Source organism: Engraulis encrasicolus, chromosome 1 (genome assembly GCF_034702125.1).
Source record: "Engraulis encrasicolus isolate BLACKSEA-1 chromosome 1, IST_EnEncr_1.0, whole genome shotgun sequence".
In the NCBI taxonomy this organism is placed as follows: domain Eukaryota; kingdom Metazoa; phylum Chordata; class Actinopteri; order Clupeiformes; family Engraulidae; genus Engraulis; species Engraulis encrasicolus.
Window position 1 is genome coordinate 17,956,597 of NC_085857.1, and position 14,702 is coordinate 17,971,298.

Genomic DNA, 14,702 nt, shown 5'->3' on the forward strand with positions numbered 1-14,702 from the left:
TACTATTGTCCCACAGCCCATTGGTCCCACGTCACTTAGACTTTTTTTCATTTTTTAGGCCCATTGATCCCACAGTCCATTGGTCGCACGGCCCATTGGTCCCACATAGCTTTTTTATTTTAATTTTTTGGCCCATTGGTCCCACAGACCATTAGTTCCACAGCCCAGTGGTCCCACATCACAAAGACTTTTAACATTATTTTTTAGGCCCATTGGTCCCACAGCCCAATGGTCCCACATTTTAGGCCTGAGGCCTATATGTTACACAACTCAATGTTCCCACATTTAACTAAACTAATAACAAAACAGGTGTAAAGACAATTAAACATTTACAGTGTGGCCTACACATGCTATCCTTTTTTATATAATTTCCTCAGCTCAGTGTTTTAGCTTCATTTCCAAAAGTAGAAAAGCACCTACAACTGCACTGCTACTACTAATAATAACAATAACAATGTCCTTCATGGCTACTCAAATTGGCTTTACACAAGTGGCCCATGAAATATCATCACAGTCAGGGGTGGCGCACTTGAACAGTGTCATTCATGCCCCGCTGATAAGCTGCCATAAAATAAAATATATTTATAGGATATATATGTTCTTAAAGTAGTTGAGGAACATTCCCGGGACTAAATGTGAATCATTTCTTAGAAATGTGGGAACACGAAGCTGCATGAATATGCTGTGGGACTAATGGACCTAAAGAATAATGTTAAAAGTCATTGTGATGTGAGACCCATGGGCTGTGGGACCAATGAGCTGTGGGACCATTGGGCCTAATTTTGAAAAAACATAAAAGTCTTAGCAATGTGGGACCAATGGGCCGTGGGAACATAACCCCCCGAAGATATTCCACTTCAAGCGAGCGTTGGTTTAGGTAAAAAAAAAAGTACAGTAGACGTGCCAAAGTACTCACCCAAAATTAGGTTACTTCCTGCTGTGCTGCATGCTGTTTTTCATTACAACCTTCCATTTTACACCTATCTTGATGGCAGCAAAACTCCTTATCCTTCCATCATATGGTTAGGAACAGGCTAGCTAGCAGGGCATGTTTTGATGCTCAAGGAAGTAAATGGAGACATGACGTGACGTGATCAGGAAGTGGTTTGATTCGCTATAATAATAGAGCTTGAAAGTGGTGTCACTTCCCCCGATTTCATGGGACCTCAACGGTAGCCTGATTATCATCGACATTCAAATCTCTTTGAGACTTGGTCTGACCAAGAGCACAACAATTAACATTTCCCAAACGGCATGGTTGACCTGCCTCCCTTGGTTTCCTTATTGTTTTTTGCTTCTCGACAAAGTGGGAGGAGTTCCCGTATTTTCGGGAACTCAGAAAGTACTTGCATTTGCTCCTGACCTGGGCCTCGTTTCCGAAAGGGCCTTAAGTACTACTTAACGCTACGTGCTACTTAAGTTCACACGTAACACCATCGTAGAGCTCACAGAGCGTTTCCCAAAGCCAACTTAGCTAAGAACCATCGCAGGTTGACACGTAACTCTAAGAGCAATCCACGAGTGGTCTAGAGTAGTCTTAACGCGCTAAGATTGATCGTAGCGGCATGGCACAGTGGAGACACCCACAGGATATGAAGGGAAAAGAAGAAACCTGCGCATAAGATTGCTGTTTTAAGACGCGAGTGGCATGGCACAGTGGAGACACCCATAGGAAAAGAGGAAACTTGCACTTCAAGTTGATGTTTTAAGACGCGAGTGTAAATATCATGGCAGCACAGTTGACAATGCAACGAAAATAAGAAGGTAACATTACTTGGATGTGTAGGCCTATAAAATAAAAGCAATGTGTTTGGAAATATTTTACAGGTAGTTCGACTGTGTTTGATAAACCTGGGCATAATTAAACTGTGATAAATCATAATTTGTGTGGGTGCTTCATGAACAAGAACAAGGCAAAATGAATAAGGGGCTTCGGAAACCAGAGACAAGAGTGTTGATGAGTGGTGATGAAACTTTATTTGTTTTATAGCCTATATTTTTTAAAGAAAAATGGTCAGCGAGTTGTTGCACCCTCTTTCATTTTCAAGTAGCCTAAGAAAGGGAAGGCGACGGAGAAAATATGATATTTGTAGGCGAAGGGTAAGCTATGACAAAAAAGGCAGCGATGGGGATTCGTGTAAATTTTTTGTTTTAATAACAACAGACTGCCGTGCAAAAATGTCCTCACAGTTGTGAAAGCCTTGAGCGCGCGGTACTTTGCGCACCACATGTGCCAAGCTCTGTTCTCCCTATTCCGACTCTAGTAGGCTAAGCAATAACAAACAGGCAGTGAGGGGATGTGTCAATTTTGATGGACATTGTTTTTCATAACAGCATGCTGACGTGCTCCCGACAGTTGTCAAGCCTTGAACGCCTTGAGGTTGTAACTTTGCGCATCCCAATTTGGAACTCCAACTAGGCCTACTTGTCTTCTTAAATAGGCCTATTAAGCAGCAGTAGCCAACTGCACGCGCTTTATCTGGGTCTTAACGGCGTAGCTCATGGTTATTACCGTCAGTTGGGAGTTTTGCATGATTTCATTGTTTGTGTGCATTTTATTTCATTTGCCTACAATAACTCCTATCAATAGTTGCAAACAGCTACAAATGTATTCCACCTTTTATGGAGAGCAACTTTTGACACTTAGCCTACACGCCTTACTTTTTGTAAATGGTTTAGCAGCAGATGACGGCGCAGTTCACTCCGAGGACACTTCAGCACCACGTAAATGGACAGCGATCCTTAAGAGCGACGCTACGAATGATCTTAGAGGCTGTGCACGCGCGTTCATGTACGAATGTCTTTGGGAAACAGTCGTAGAAAATCTAAGAACATTCGTAGGATCACTGGTTAACGACACACGTAAGGCTAAGAACCATCGTTATCGGGAAACAAGGCCCTGACTAGTTGCAACGCTGAAGGTGTTGCGTCACTAGGAGGGCACAGCCTGGCTACCTCAACGGCATTTTTAGCCGAAAATCGTAGCATGTAATCCAATGGCGGTATTAAAATGATATTTCGATCCCCTTTGAGTTGTGCCACGAGCTCCACATATGTTGTCTCTGATATTTTTGTTTAATTTTTCGTACAAACCCCTAAACTTTTTAGAAAGCTGTGTTTCTTCACATTTTTCATGCAGACGGCATCGGAACAAAACATTGATACTTCTGCATGAATAATCTTTATCTAGCCTTTTAAACAGCATATTTGTAGCCCAGCGCATGTAATGACTGAGATCGGAAGATATTTACTCGCTACCATGTTGTTAGATGGTCAGCTTAGGTCCCGTGAAATGCGGAACAAAGGGGCGGGACTTTCAAGCTCTATGTTGCCTTCACGGGCTCGGGACCTCTCGAGACAGCTGACGACACTGCTCATGTGAACCGAGTTCTGGACTTTGGCGCATGATCGCCACTGATCCCGGAACAATCGGGAATCATGCCCGTTTTGTTTTGGTCCTCTTTTCTTTTTTTCACCTCCACTTGAGCCTCCACATCCACGACATATCATTTTAGCTGAAGTAAGCTAAATTAAACAGTCAGAGACCAGCATTACTGACATATGTGCATCTGCAATTGAATGACATTAACTGGTGTTGTTGATAGTGATTACAAGATGATATTTTAGCATTTAAGATACTGATCAACCTCAATAATTATCGATCTGACATTGAGTCACAAAATGTTCACGCCCACTTTCCCGAGGTTTTAGGTCCGCTTTCTTGGTATTCTCGACTTTTTTGAACGAGCCATATAACTCAAATAGGCCTACTGTGTGATAAAATGCACAGATGATGAAATAACCAGATCCTGACTTTGTAGGAGTTTTGACTTTGTAGGTGTTTTCATGATCTATGTCAGTTCTGTTCATCACATTATTACGAAAATCACACAGAATGTGCATTAGAATGTGTAGATTCAGAATCCAATTAAAATGTTCATTTGTTTATCTTTGTCTCTTCAGATCACACGACATGGTTCCAGTGATCCATATCCTTGGTCTGTTCATCTTTCTTGAGACCAAGATAAACAAATTTGCTTTAGATGGTGTCAAGCATGTGTGGTGGTAAACAAGTCAGTTTTACAAAAAAGGTGTATCCTCTCAATAGCCAAGCATGGTAGTGGGACTGACATGGTTTGGGGATGCATGAATGCTGTCAACATTGGCAATCTGAAATACACCTAAAAGAAACATGCATGTCAACATGCACTGTGACTACTGAAGCAGATCATGATCCATAGGATTGCATTCAAATCTCACACCAATCTATTTAAGCTAGATGCAGACTCAAAATTTAAAAGTTCAATGCAAAGAAAGGTTGAAACGCACACTGATGACCTCCCTTGTCATCCCTTTTCATTTCGTTTCATTTCGAGATAATTCGAGCCAACATAGCCCCTTCTCTACCGGATTTTAATCTGGGGTGTACTCACTTTTGTGAGTACATGTTCAAACATTAATGGCTGTATTTTGTTTTTTTCTGAGTGAACAAGAAATTTAAGCGGTTAAATATGTTGTTAAAAGGTCACTAAGCATTGTGTCAAAGTTAAATTTCTGTAATGCTTTCCTATGAAAAGATATACTCAAAAATCTGCAAAACTGTGAGGGGTGTATTCACTTTCGTGATATACTGTAGTGAAGGTGACAAACTACACTGGAATGGAGGTGGTGTGACGAGCTGTGAGAAATTAGCCTGAGTATCATCCTCCGTAGTGACCGCGCTGGCTCAATACGTATTGAGCCAGCGCGGTCACTACGGAGGATGATACTCAGGCTGTGAGAAATAGACCTTGTGGTCTGATCCACTCCAACACGGGATGTGAAATGTTAAGTAAATTTGCACTGTAGGCTACATGTAGAAATAAACAAGTAGGCCTAGGTCTATTTAAGAATGAATGAATGAATGAATGAATGAATGAATGAATGAATTAATTAATTAATGAATGTTTTTAGTAAATCATTCTCTTGTGCATATTTTTAAGATCTATTTTCATCCTGCTATTAAATTTGCTCTGTATTTTGTTTTTCCCCCCACTCTTGTGTGCTTCTTGCTATTGTTAAGGGCGTTCTACCATGAAGTAGAAGTACGCTTATGTATAGCTGAGTTCTTCAAGTGGCCATCTGCTGCCATCTAGTGGGGCGGTGAGGCTAGTGTCAGGGCAGTGAGTACTGAAGTGCCTGGGTGTACAGATAGAGCACACCACAGCACTAGCTCTCCGACATGAAGAGTTTTGTTGGAAAATGGAAAAACACAATTTCCCTAATTTTACATGTCATTGTGCAACGATGCTCTTCACTTGTCAAACTCTTCTGTATTTAATTAAGGGACCTTAACCCCTTTCCACAGAGCCAATGGTATAACCTTACTGTCACCAAAATTGTAATGACAAAGTCTTAGACCTTTGGTGGTGTTACGGTCAAAAATGACCATTTATAAGCTTCATTATAATAGCTCTATTTTTCATCATACATAAATGAGACGTCAATATATCCTTCAGCTGATCTATTCAAATTGCCAAAATGAAATGTAATGAAATATAATTAAATGTTGAAGATTTGTGGAAGATATACAAACTTCATGGTGTTTCAGTCAAGAATGAGACCATTCATTTGTATCTCCAAAAGAAGTTAAATACAGAGACATTGACTTTGAATATGACACTCTCACACACACACACACACACACACACACACACACACACACACACACACACACACACACACACACACACACACACACACACACACACACACGAGTCTATCAATATCATACAAACAAGTACATTGCCAAATACGCACACATCCTTACAAAGAAAAACAACTGAAAAAGACACACACATGCATACGTACATTCACATACACATAGAGGCTACAATAAAGTCCAACCATGTCCAAAGTGGAATTGTTAGTGGATATATGTGTTCACTATGCCAGGGGTTCCCAAACTTTACCATGTCGAGCCCCCCCATATACCGATAGATTCCAGCCAAGGCCCCCTTGCCAAGGGCCGTGACACACTATTTTTTTTTCTGTGCACTCTATCACAACCATAGTGTCTGTCTTCTGTGTCAGTGCCCCATTGAGATATATAAAATACCTAATGCACAGATGAAATAGATTATTATAATGCAGATCTCTACTAATGGAAATAATGTTTAGTTAATTTTTGCTTTTTTTGGTGTACATTAATAAATTATTATTATTTTTTTGCTATACTTCCAACCTGCCGCGGCCTCCCTATCACCCCTTCGCGGCCCCCCAGGGGTCTCTGGCTCCCACTTTGAAAACCACTGCACTATGCTACCAATAGGCCTTTTGGAACCAGCGGTGTAAAAGAAGAGGTAAAAAACAAAACCTGTCATTGCTTCCTTTCAACACAAGTAACTTTACTGAGTCTACACTAGGTAAACTGGGTACACAGGGTAACTTAACCCCTTAATGCACGCCGTACCTCCTGTGGCACGCTGTAATAGACATTGAAGGTCAACTACTATAGTACTACACTACCATGACAGTGCACAGGGCCTTTAGTAATACATTATGACTTGGTCATTGCCATTCTGGTAACAGCTAATTTATAATGCCGTGTCTTAAAGGCTTAAAGGAGAACTCCACTTTTTTGAACATTAAGGCCATTTTCTGAGTGGTCTGCAATGTTTTAGAGTCCCCCACACCGTTTATTTCATGTTTGCTGCAGTCTCTGTTATTTGGCTGATTTGAATTTGATCTCAATCAGCTTTACAATGGCCGTCTATGGGCACCTGCAACTCTGTTCATAAAATCACCTTAAACATTTGTTTTTCGAAAGTCTACAGCTCACAAAGTGGTTAGGGGTGTTCACTAGCAGCCCCTAACAAGTTTCAAGGCGAAATATGGCTTCTGACATTTTTTATTTGCCATTTTGTGAAAGAAAGTGAAAGTGAAACTTAATTTACAAATTGCTACATAAAACACACATAAAACACGACAGATGCCATATTTCGCTACAAAAATTAATAAGGAACACCAGTGAATACTGCTGAACACTTGGTGAGTTGCATATTCTTGAAAACAGATGTTAAATGTGATTTTAAGAAAAGAGTTGCAAGTGCCCATAGAGAGCCATTCTAAAGCTGGTTGAGATCAAATCCAAATTAGCCAAATAACAGAGACTAGAGCAAACATGACATAAACGGCGAGGGGGACTCTAAAACATTGCAGACCACTCAGAAAATGGCCTTAATGTTCAAAAAAGTGGAGTTCTCCTTTAACTATGTAGTGATGATTCTGCACAGGTTGGATCAAATTTGGGGATTTTCTTTTTAGCTTTTTTCAGTAATGACAACGTCTAGTCACCTCATCAAATAGGCCTACAATGGAATAACTGGTGTAACCACTATGCAATGAGCTCGTTTATATGCACATCAATAAACTGTTTATGGTCAGGTTTTTGGAGGGTCCGTGTACTTTTTCGTCAATTCATTATTCTATTTTGGAATGAAATATGAAATTCAAAAAAGGGTGCAACTTCTTGTTTGGATTAAAGCAATACAAGCAGAAATGGCTGTATTTTGTTTTCTGCATGTGTTATTTCATACCATAATAGCATTATAAAAAATGACAACATTTTGTGATATTTGACTATTCATTTATTGAATTTCATTTGACTGGCCCCTCCCCCTTCGTTTACCCGGAAGGAAAGTTTTGCCGTCTGAGTCGCATCAGAAAAGGTCTAGCTAGCGACCAAGCGACACACATAACCAGTGTTGCCAGATTGGGCTGGTTCCCGCACAATTGGGCTGCTTAGGATGGCCGTGTGCGGGTGAAAATGGCATTTATCAGAAAAACCCGCCACTTTTTGCCATAGAAATCAATAGAATTGGGCGGGATTTTGTGCTTCTAGGGTTTTAAACATGTTTTGGGCTGGAAATCATCAGCCTCATCTGGCAACCCTGCACATAACAGTAGCTGGAGCCAGAGACACAACAGAAAAATAATAGAATGATGAAAAACATTTTTGTGTGTGCAGGCTAGGCCTATGCCCAGCACGTGTGATGGTTAGGCCTGTATTGGAGCGTGCGTCCGCCTTATAAAATAGAGATAAAATTCCCTTTATGTTATGGATTCAACTTTATAGCCTACATAAAGGCTACAGTCTCTGGAATCAATAACCTATTATACCCTTTCACATGTAGTAATATTCATTAGGGAGCAAACGGTCCAAAGTAGTGTTCTCGCGCAAACTGTTGCGTATTCTGGCAAGTGTAATGAGCTGAAGCGCGCGCTCTCCATACCAAGTTTTACGCACGTTGAATACACATTTCACTTTGGTGTATTTGGAACATTAGGTGTAGGCCTATCTACCCGGACATATTGCTTTCCAACAATATCACTAAAGGCTGGAGATGAACTGGGAAACTGATGCTGATCGTAAGAACTGTCAATGTTCTCAATGACAGTTGGTCTACCCATTCCCGTCGAAGATATCTGTCCCGGTAGCAGAGCTGCACGTCTGTTGGATTAGGACGCTAGGCTATATGGTCAAATACAATCAAGTCTTAAGACCAGGCCTAAGCACATGAAATGTCGTTGCGAAGGTTAAATTGGTTGAAAATAGACAGTAAATCATTCTTCTACCCCCCTCTATGACGCCCTACGCAATGGTGGTGGCGCGTATGCACATGCTTGTGGCGCTTGCTTGATATGGATACGCAACCATCTCATGACACAAATTCCTCGCAGTCATCACAGATCGACAACATCTTTGAAGTGTAGCAACGTTCTGAATATTGCATCAACAATGCCTGCAAAGTCTGTTTGCCTCCAAAGAAACCATGTAGTGAAGGACCAGCCTTCCAGGATTTACTCTCAGGTCACCCAAATTATGAATAAACAAAAGACGCAATTCAGAAGGACTTTTTTCTTTATTGCTTTTCTCTCTTTTCTAAGATTCAGCGTTTAATTTCCAGTACCTACAAAATATCAAAACATGGCGCTTGGTTACATTTCACAAGTGATATTCAAGCGTAAATCATCATAAACGAGTCCTTATTCCTTTCTCGTGCACAGTAAAAAATTACAAGGATTTCAGAGTAATTTACTGTGAAATCTCACAGTTAATTACTCTGATTTTCTGGTACACTATGCTACTGTGATGGTCACACGGCACACAGCAAATTACTCTAAAATCATTATATCACTTGCCATTTCTCACCTAACTTGCACATCACAGTATTTTACTGTGATCTTCAAAGATTACCAGCATGCCAAAGTGATGAACTAGGAAACATCACAGTAAACTACTGTGTGGGCGGAATATAGAATTATTAGTGCATCGGGGCACAACTTCAGCCATACACAATTTGGAATTACAATCACACCTTTCATTGACATTTTCAGCAAATTATTTAGTTTTTAGGGTCTTCTGTTAGACATGCATAGTCATCCTTAGGAGTCTACTTTTTCCCACTATCTATTAGGTCACAGAAGAATGAGCTTATATATATTGGGAGATATACGTGACCATATTCATGACGGTGGGAATATGGTCATTTTTCTTGTGTACCACTTTAAATAGTAAAACCCCTACAATAAACGCAGAATATAACAAGGAGTAATATTTTTAAGCAAAGTTAAGATATTCCTTCTAGCTAAATGGCTATCCATAAGTGCATTCCATGATGGGACACGATCTGAAGACAGCCAGTATGTCCTAAGTCCCTCCCCCTCAGGTTGTACATATTGACATGGGGAAGTGAGAAAAAAGGAGATGACCAAGCATGGCAAGACATGTAGCAAACAGGAAGTTGATGACTATATAGTTTGCTGTAAATGTCGATGAAGTGTGTGAAGGCTCAGACTATGCTATGTGGCAGCCTTGGCCTAATGGTTAGGGAGGTGGACTTGTGTTCAGATGCAGGTTCAAATCCCTCCTAACCCTACATTGCCCTAGGGACAGCAACCAATGTTGTATATTTGTATATCACTTTGAGTAAAGGCGTCAGTCTTCAACCCAACTGATATGCCTTCCCATTGAACTTTCGCCCACTTAAAGTGTGTAACAATATCTTACTGTGAACTCACAATGAGTTACTGGATAATAATTGCATTCATTTCACAGTGACATATTGTGAATTCGTCATATCACAGTTAACTACTGTGCTGTTAGAACAGGTGTTTCCTGGCTCCAGCCCATGATTGATTGATTACACTGTGTGGCAGCCTTGGCCTAATGGTGTGGGAGGTGGACTTAAGTTCAGTGAGTTGCATGTTCAAATCCCTGTTAACCCTACATTGCCCTAGGCACAGCAACCAATGTTGTATATTTGTATATCACTTTGAGTAAAGGCGTCAGCCTTCAACCCAACTGACATGCCTTCCCATTGAACTTTCGCCCACTTCAAGTGTGTAACAATATCTTACTGTGAACTCACAATGAGTTACTGGCTAATAATTGCATTCATTTCACCGTAACATACTGTGAATTCGTCATATCACAGTTAACTACTGTGCTATTAGAACAGGTGTTTCCTGGGTCCAGGCCATGATTGATTGAGTACACTATGTGGCAGCCTTGGCCTAATGGTTAGGGAGAGGGGTATGCCACTATTTTGGGGCTTAATAGAGTTAAAATCGTTGGCCAGGGTTTTATAAAGGTGGTAAAGTGTCTTATTTTTCATGTAAGCCGTTGTCTTGCTTTAAAGATGGCCTCTCAACGTCATTTAATTAATATTGCCGTGTTCCCAATTGTTATTGAATGTGTTACACGTTGGTCCTGTTTTAAAAAACGTTCTGGTTGCTTTGTTTCAAGACGTTTTTGCAAGCTGGCAAGGTGGCTTGTGGAGAAACGAGAGAGTGTTCCGTGTTTCTCGTGGAAATGCGTCTCTGATTGGCTCACTCCTCCTGCTCTCAAAGAAACGCGTCTCTGATTGGCTCAGTCCTCCAGTTCTTGGAGAGAATGTAATGGGAAACAGAGTCGCCACTTCCCCGGGTGGTACTGCACTATAGGGGCGCCAACGGAGGCGTGCAGGCTCCATTCAGGGCTGTGCTCTTTCGACAGCAACCCCTAGGCGAGCGGCAGGCACGGAGCAACCGGAGTGAGCAGGCTTTATGTATGAGGCTTTGTGCTGTGTGTGTACCTGAGAGTAGCAACCAGCTGATAGCTAAGCTAAGCTATGTTTCGGGCCACCAGACGTTGCTTGTTTTGAAAACAAGCAGAAAGAAATTACTCGACATGTTTTTAGATAAATGGGCCGATATAAACCTTTGTGGGCAACGCCTTCCTTCGACGTGACGAAACACAGAAAGGCTTTCGTGATTCGCTCGTTTCTCTGCATTATTTATGTAAATTGGGAAACACCGGGAAACACAGCCAGGAGAGTTGACGCACCGCTATGAGAGCCTTGCAAGTGAGTTTAACTTGGGGTGACCGTCCAATCTTCGAAAGGAGTGAGTAAAACTGAGTTTTATCGGAAGTTGGCCTTTAAGACAAGTTAAAAGAGGGAGCATGTCGTTAAGCTAGTGACAGTCAATGAATCCGTGTAGCATGCTACAATGCTACATGGATCCATTGACTTTCACTAGCTTAGCGACATCTTAAAGCAAGACAACGCTTAACATGAAAAATAAGACACTTTACCACCTTTATAAACCCCAGCCAACGATTTTAACTGTATTAAGCCCCAAAATAGTGGCATACCCCTTTAAGTACAGAGAGTTGCAGGTTCAAATCCCTCTAGACCCTACAGTACCTTACGGACATCAACAAATGTTGAGTATCGGTATGTCACTTTGGGTAGTGACATCATGGCTCCAGGCCATGATTGATTGTAATCATTAATTGTCAGGCCTAATTAGAAGAAGGTCTATGATAGGAAATGTTGCTAGTTATACTTCCAATAAATGAAGTTGCAAGCAGTGTGCTACACATACACTTTTTTGAGTTGGCACCTGCTAATGCTTTTGTGTTGGATGTGCACACCCAAACACCAGCATCCAATTTTAAATCAGAATATTGCCACCTAGTAAACAAAATTAGACTATCTTGTAAAGTGCCATTGCACAATTGAGAGTCAAATATGCTGCATGACATGATTGACATTGCCTACCATCAACCAGGAACAATGGTAGTGCCCAATCAATCTGTCAATTAGTACCTGACCTCACTTGAGTACAAAGGACTGCCACAACTGCCTGCAGCTGCCAAAGGCCTGATTACTCTGGTCACATGGTTCACTTTCACCTCTATATAAACTCAGACTGTCACAATGCTTGAGTTGCTTGCCTAAATGGCACAGCACAGTGCTGGTTCGCTGGCTCTCTGTCTGGCTGGCCAGCCGACCGACCGACTGACTGACTGACTGACTGACTGACTGACTGACTTGGAACATATCACACAGTAAAAAATATTCCCGTGATGTCACAGGAACTTACTGGCTACTAATTGCATTCATTTCACAGTAGTTTACTGTGGCCATCCTCACAGTTTACTGTGATCTTCTCACAGTAGTTTACTGTGGCCACACCACAGTAAGTTACTGTCACCCTACCCACACTACCATGATCCCGCCCCTCCATTCATCACCACAAAAGAGGTAGCTACCATGTTATTGTGGCACCTCCCATTTCCCACCATGACTGAGACAACTGTGGCATGGAACCAGTCCATCACACTGCTCTCATGAATTGATAGACCGAACTATCCATAACCACAGAGAAACTCAAGTATCTGCAATATGTGCAATATTATTACCATTTGATAATTGTAGTCTCCTGGACGATAGTACATTAACCAGTGTGCATAGAATATTCTGGTTGAGCATAATAGACAAACCTGAAAATTTTTAAGTAAGCAACACACCAAAAAGGATACCTGCTACCATAATACTCACTACCAACTAAATAGCTAGCCAGCCAACAAACCAGTCCACCAGCCAACCAAAAGAGTCAGTTGTCAGCTAGCCAGCCAAAGAGCAGGCTAACCAACTAACACTCAGTTAGTCAGCCAACTAACCAACAAACAAGTCAGTTGTATTGCTAGCCAGGTAACAAACCAGTAGTGATGGGAAATTTGAAGCGAGGCTTCGAAGCGTGCTTCGAGCAAAAGTGGGCGCAAAATCTGAAGCCTCGCTTCGAGGCGTTTGACGTCAAGAAATACCACGTGACAATGCCAGATGAGGCTTCACATTTTGCGAAGCGCGTGGACGTGTCATTGCGCGCCGCTACCCAAACAAGCTTTCTGCGCCTCGGAGCACTTGTCAAGTTTTCAGATTGCGTTTGTTGTGTGAATGTTGAGACTGGATATGTAGTGACTTTGATTTGGTTCCACTATACAATAAATTCAGCTCATGCCGTAGATTGACCCAAATGTCCAAATATGATATGCAATTCCCTTTTGATGTAGATTTTCAAAGTGAGACGCTCCCGAAGACGTGGTGGAAAATTGTTTTAGTTCTAGGCCTACCTTGAGCTAAGCTACCATAAACGAGACAGCAGTTCTGTCAGCAATTATTAGTAGCCCTACTCAACTTTATAGCTAAATAAGAGTTCAGATATATTTTATTTAGCCTATTTTAATGGGTTTTGTGCGGGTTTTAATAGGCTTCACAAGTTGTGTCATCTTGACTAGAAAAAGGAAACTCAGCTCTACCATTTAAGAAGTCAAATGGTTGGTGCAGTGGTTAAACTGTCTGACCTGAATTCTCATGATCATTGGTTCTAATCCTCGTGGTAGCAGTGAGATGAGCAACTAAAAATTTTAATTTCGCAGGGTAGCTTTCTGTCAAAGCTTACCAAATAAACAATGAAATTATCTGTGAGCCTGGCCTAGTGGTGAAGGCGGCAGAATGCTACCTTTATCATTGTGAGTTCGAATAGGCCTAGTGGATAACTGATATTTGTTAGAATCTCTTGAATTAGGCCTACATTTCATTCATAGGCCTATAATGTGACTCTATTCATTATATTTCTTTCCGGTTTAATTGGCTGCTGTTGCGTTTATGGCCCACTCCCGGTCGCGCGCCGACCTCCACAAAATGATGCTCTCTCTCACTTCCACGATAACACATGGGTCAGCGTTAAACTTGTGTAACCCCCGCTTAAGACTGGCTATTGCACCCCTACAGCAGAACCACCAAAAGCAAAGGGAATCCTGATGCAATAACCAGACAGCACAGGTGTTTAGAAGGAAATATAAAAATACAAATCTTTATTTAACATGTTTAAAAATACCACAGAGGTTGGTCATAAATAACACTTACACAGACAAGGGACTCTAACTAAACCTGGGCGGCGGCACCAAAGCGTTGGCCTCAATATCACTCGTGAAATGTATAACCACTACAATGCATTTCATATCACTCGTGAAATGTATAACCACTACAATGCATTTCATGCCACACGAGAAATGTATAACCACTACAACACATTGCTCTCAGAGCCTCAAACGTGTACAAATAAACCTCATGGATCACACTAGTGAATGTACACAACGTGTCACAATCTAATCACTACCAGGTGATGTACACACTCTATGGAGGCCGTACGCTTTGGATTGACCGCCCGGCCCACGCCAGAAGTAAGAGGTGGGACGGGACGGGACACACAAAGACAAACAAAAAAAACAAAAGGAATAAAGAAAAGAAATCCCTCCAACCTGAGGCTCACAGTTGCAACATCTTATTTCTCCAGCCCAGGTTGGAGGGAGACACAAAAAAAACAATAAC